This window comes from Tursiops truncatus, chromosome 2, assembly GCF_011762595.2.
Source record: "Tursiops truncatus isolate mTurTru1 chromosome 2, mTurTru1.mat.Y, whole genome shotgun sequence".
NCBI classification, from domain to species: Eukaryota; Metazoa; Chordata; class Mammalia; order Artiodactyla; family Delphinidae; genus Tursiops; species Tursiops truncatus.
This window is the reverse complement of record NC_047035.1, coordinates 56,158,233-56,164,432: the sequence shown is the minus strand read 5'-3', so window position 1 is coordinate 56,164,432 and position 6,200 is coordinate 56,158,233. Positions and strand designations below refer to the sequence as shown.

The window sequence follows — 6,200 nt, the reverse complement described above, 5'->3', positions numbered from 1 at the left end:
TTCATCGTGGTGCGCAGGCCTCTCACTATCGCGGCCTCTCTTGTTGCGGAGCACAGGCTCCAGACGCGCAGGCTCAGTAGTTGTGGCTCACGGGCCTAGTTGCTCCGCGGCATGTGGGATCTTCCCAGACCAGGGCTCAAACCTGCGTCCCCTGCATTGGCAGGCCGATTCTCAACCACTGCGCCACTAGGGAAGCCCAACATTTTTTTTCTAAATAAAGATCTTTATTGTCAAGGCTTACTGGGTCCTCTCTAAGAAATCTTGACTATGCCAAGATTGTAAAGAGATATTGTGTGTTCTTGTAGAAGATGTGTACTTTTAGCTTTCTTACTAAGGTCAAGTATCAATCTCAAATTGTGTATGGTATGAGATAGTGGTTCATTTTCTTCACATATGAATAGCTCATTGTACCAGAACAATTTCTTGAAGGCTTTCTTTTGCCATTAAGTGGATTTGGTACATTTTTAAAAATCCATAGGCCTTATAAATACATATTTGTTTCTGGACACTTAATTTGGTTCAATTGATCTAATAATCTATTTCTATGTCAGTACCACAATATGTCTTGATTATGAAATAAAGTATGATTTCTCAAAATGTTTAAACTATTTCTTCAAAATTATTTTGGCTATTTTAGATCATCTGAATTTCTACATGAATTTTAGAATAATTTTATCAACTTCCAAAAACAATTTTTTTCAGAAATTTGTTAGAATTTGTTAATTCTAATAATAATTTCTGGGATAATTGATATAAAAGTATTGAGCCTTTGAATCCATAAGCATTGTATAAATCTCAATTTGTTTAAGTCTTCTTTGACTTCTGTCACCAAAGTTCTTTAGGTATTATTGTAGAGGTCTTATATATGTTTTGTTACATTCATCCATGCATGTTTTATATTCTTCAGCTCTTTTGTAAATGATATTTTCATTTTAGTTTCATTTTATAGCTGTTTGTTGATACAGAAACACAATTGAATTTTAGATAATGTTATTATAAAAAGTGAACTTATCAAATTAATTCTAGTAATTTTTATAGTTTTTAGGCTTTTATATGTAGAACATTATCTTTACTGTGGATAAAAATGTTTTATTCCTTCTTCTGTAAACCGTATACATTTTATTTCATTTTTTCCATTGCAGAACTTTCTAGGATCTCAAGAAAAAAGGTTGAAAGTACAAATCCTTACCTTACTCTCAGCCTTATGGGAAAAGCGTTCATGTTTTCACCAACAAGAACATAAACTATGTTGTTAACTGTAGAACTTATAAATGACCTTTTGGGTTAAGAAAGTTTCCTTCTACTCCTAGTTCACTTCAAACTCATTTATAACTTTTATTTTGATTATTGTATTTCTAAAGCCAACCAAATATTAAAATATTTTGGCTAAAGAAGAGCACATAGGATAAAGTAGGAATATAAGGGGTGGTTAGGTGAAAATACTATAGATGGTAAAATAAAGGATAGCTACCATCGAACATTGAGACTTTTCTTAAGAGTATGTGTGTACTTCCAATATGGAAAACAGATACACTGTCATAAAACTGGTTTCTAGCATCTCTCTAACTAGGATCTGTATTCCTGATACCATGTTTTAGAATCAGATGGCTACTTAACATTCGTTGCTCAGTCACATTTTTTAAATAAGCCAAATTTAATACCTAGAGTTGTTGTGATAAATAAATGCAAAAAGAATATATGGAAATCTTCAATTCATCCACTGACACATAGCAACATTTTATACTTTTTAATTGCTCTAGTGGTGATATTTCAGATGATGAAGTCATAATTACATTCATCATGAAGATGATGGTGATGGCAAATAACCATTATTAAAACACGATATGTAGTTGTGTTTAATGCCCATGGCAGACTAATAAAAGAAAAACCACTGAATCTAATAGAAGGAATAAATACTTAAAAATAAAATACATTGTCCTAGTGGAAAAGTAGCAACAAGATACAAGCTACCTTCCATTCAAGATGTCTCAAGGTAAAAATAACTGACATTTTAAAACATCAACATAAAACCTGGGTCTATAATGAAAACTGCTTAAGCAGTTCCTGTAATTTTTCTCTACAGTTATGTAAACTACCAGCTCTATCAATCTAGTGTTTTGACAGTATTGTTTTCATTTATTCCTTGTCTCATTCTAAATACATGATTTATTACACAATAGTTTTAGCTGAAATGATTCAAACCAAGAGAACAAGAAAAGCAAAAGTAAACTAAGTTGAGTGAGGCTTGTACACATTGTGTGTGCACTGAGGTTCTGCACTTTTGATGGAAGAGCTCCACTCTCAGTCACAGCTATATAGCACCTAAGAGCCAAGTGCAGTTCAGTGAATTCACAAACCATGAAAAACATTGTGAAACCTAGTAACATCTAACAGAGAAAATAGTAATGTAAGATGGGTATTATATTATAATTATATTATTATGGATATTATAAACATTCTTACATTACAAAAATCTAGCAATATGTTACAGAATGTCTGTCAATGATGCTCATATCATACCAAAGCAGAGCAGAGTTGAAACATTCTACCTGGAGTTGCCCAATATAATGAGATTCAACTACATGATTCTGATTTTATAAAAGTTAAGCATACTTGAATATCTCCTTACACCTTTGAAATTTTCCTCATACATTCCCTATTAGAGATTTGATCAAATTCAAACATGAGTATATGCACTTTGTTCTCAAACAATAGCTCCTTTATATTAAGGATGATTATCCCTTTTCTTCATAAAACTCTGACTGATTTATGCTTTTGACAAACACAAATCATTATTTACACAACTGTAATGCATTTTTTTTCCTTTGAAGAACTGACATAGGGACAATAGTTGTTTATCCTATCTGGATAAAATTCATCAAAATTGCCTGTGGTTTTAACAAAATGACATTGAACTTTTGAACTGATTTGACTGTAGGAAAATTGAGGCCAAAATTTGTTCAGGAAAAATAGTTAACTGAAAGAAAATACTCTATGGAATTATGTCAGATGTGTAGGTAGGAAGTGACAAATAATGCAGCTATTGACTTCTTTTTCAATAAAAAATCTATGTTATTAGTATGTAGTCTGTGAATTGATAGTTAGCATGACTGGTGAGAGAACCAGTAAAAATTCTACTTAGAAAATATTTTTCAGGATGCCTTTGTTCTTTGGTGTGTAGATTAATAATTTACTCTTATTGTATGCAGACTTTGCCAATTTAACTGTTCATTTCTCATTCTTGAAGGATTCTGACTGATAAACTATCTTCCAGTAACACTGATTATTCAGCAATGCTGAACTTGCAAAATATAAACAAACTCTGAATCTTCTTGCAAATTTGCAGCCATATCATTGCCTTCTAAATTCAGTGTGCCTAAAGTGTATTAATACTACACTGCATACTGACCATTCAAACTCTTTATCATGTAAGGACTGAAACTAACACTAAGAAGCTCTCTTTGTTTTATGCATAAAGTATTGACATTGGTGGCAACATTAGAGCAAATAAGAGACAGCATTAACTGAAAACTGTTTGGCTTTCAATATTGGATAGAGTGCATAGAAGACACAAACTCCCTTAACTTCCATTTTAATATTGATGCTTACGTAAACAGTATGTATGAGATATTTTCAGAAGCAACTTTAAAAGAAGACAGAGTAAATTGTATTTGGTAGTACATATTTCACCATTTCCTTTGTTAAAGAGACAAGTCACTCTCAAGGTCACACTTCAGCAACAACCAAGTAAAAATTAATTTTTTTTCAGAAATGGCAATTAAGTGGCAGTATAATTATTTCTTACAAGAAAGAACAATACATCCTGCAAAGAAGAATTTCTCCCACAAAGATTCAAACTGTATGAATATTAAGTGTTTATATTTGCATTATGCAATCAATTTCAAAATAAAGTAGTATCATATACATTCCATATGTTTCCACACTTCCAAATTTCATCTGATAGAAGGACCAGGCTTCCACGAATTTTGTGCAACTGACATGATGATTTAGCCAAATTCAACCTGGAGATCCTATCAGAGAGCAACCTGAGGTAAGATAGCAGAAACAGAAACATAAAAAAGGAAGTAGGGCTATGTCACCGAGAGTGACACATGAGGTGGCCAAAGGTGAGCCTGTAGAACCACTGATGCTGCTGCCCTGCCCTTTCAGGCCCAAGTCCCTAAGGCCTGGCCACCACTGCAGCAGTGAAGAAGTTCAACTTCATGAAGCAGCTGGCCAACCAAACTGTGGCTAGAGCTGAGAAAACAGAAGTCCTCTGTGAAGATCTGTTACAATTCAAGCTGTGCATGGACATGGTTCAGTCAATGTACCACCATCCCCACAAGAGCCTGATGGTGTGCTTCCAGGGCCAGTGTGGCACCAATGCCAGGAGATACAGAAAACCCCTTTCAAAACTCAAAATATTCAAAATGCATCAGCTCAGCTAGAAGAATTTCTCTTGGGGAAGATGCTGGACACATGTGGGGATGCTGAGAATCGATTAGCTCTGAACTCTCTCAGCATGATGGAGTGCTTTTCTTTGTTGAAGAAAAGATTGTGGACTTTCTGCATGACATAAACAGAAGTGGAGCTCCCTAAATATAGAGAAACAGAGGAAATAGCTCAATAAAATGGGATTTGGTTAGAGCTAGGCGGAACTAAGCTCACAAAACTTCAGAAGTCAACTTTCAGGGGCTTCCATAAAAAATAGATACCTTAAGAGATGGTTAAAGCTGGAAATCAAGTAGAACACTGCAAAGATCAATTTGCAGCAGACATGAGCAACTGTATGGCCAAAGAAGGGCAGTATAACAAATTCTTTGTTTCATTATTAGAAGCCCAAGCAGATTACCATCAAAAAGCTTTAGCAGTCTTAGGAAGGGCCCTCCCTGGAATGTGAGCCAATCAAGGTAGGTGTGTGGAAAACCAGCTTTGGGGACTCCTTTGAAAGAATAGAGGTGGTTCTGGTTGAGACCTGTGTCATTGCTTCTCCTAGAGAACCACATAGAGAAGGGCATTTTTAAATTGGTATTGGGGCCTCCAAGTTAAAGAAACAGAGCTGTTTTAGACTGCTCTACCTCTAACCTAGATGAGTTCTATTCAGACCCCCATTCTGTAGGCTGTTGATTTAAAGTCCTAATTATGGAAATTGCCTTAAATTTTGATGACTTTTAATCTGTGTGAATAATGGACACAAGTTGCAAGTGTGTAAGATTAAGACAAAAAAACTTCAAGATTTATGGAGAACAGGTCAAAAGTTGTCACCACAAAATTTCGTTAACTTTAGGTATTTAATTAAGTTCCTTTCAGAGCTTGCTTATACCAGCAGCATTAACAAAATGCATGGCAATCATATTTGTGCCTAACTTGTTATGGGCCAAAAATGAAGGAATGCTTGCTGAAATGGCTGTAGCCACATCCATTCGCGTGGTTATGGTGATTGAACAAATCATTCAGTATGACAACTGGTTCTTCACTATAAAGGTAAAATGTAATGTATCGGAGCATTTGTACATCTCCACACAAATTCCATCACTCTTCCCACACTGGAAATGACTAACTCAGGGACCCTGCAGAAGAAGTGGCCTGCCAGTTTGGTGGAGATGGAAGGAGAATTGGCTAAGAAGGAGAACTTAAATATGAAGCTTATGGACTTCTAGGGTAGCACTCTAAAGAAAGCATATATCCCCTGCTTTCCACCTGCCTCTCCCATCTGCAGATCACATCACCTTGGCTTCAGTGGACCCAGAGCACCCTCCCAAAGCTCTACGGCTGAAAGCAGTGAAGGGGATAAGACTGCCCCTACTTTATGGACACATTGGAACAGGGGCTGAGGAACTGGAGTCAGATAACTATTAGCCAAAGCCAGTCTCAGGCAGCTGTCAGGTCCCATCAGCTTTGGTACAGCTCACAGGTCCTCTGATCTTAGCACTCATACTTTGCTCTGAGCTGTTAAAAATCCTTCCAGCACACCTAAAACCAGGAAAACCACCTTCTGGCTACCCTGGGGGCCAGAGTTGTCCAAGAATATCTTAGCATCTAACCCATCTCTCACCAAATCCTCCTTGCACTCAACATACAGGGCAGGCTCTAGGCTAGCCCTCCGCTGTCTCCCAGCTCTCTGGGCCCTGGGGGTACTTCCATAGCCTGTCCTTTACAACCTCACAAACACCCACTGACACAGCCCCAACCTAGACCAG

The 6,200-nt window shown here is 36.4% G+C and overlaps 1 pseudogene; it reads left to right on the top strand.

Moving 5' to 3' along the window:
- The first annotated feature begins 4,093 nt into the window (after positions 1–4,093).
- Positions 4,094–5,660, top strand: LOC101320862 (rho GTPase-activating protein 17 pseudogene; annotated as a pseudogene).
- Positions 5,661–6,200: the final 540 nt, after the last annotated feature.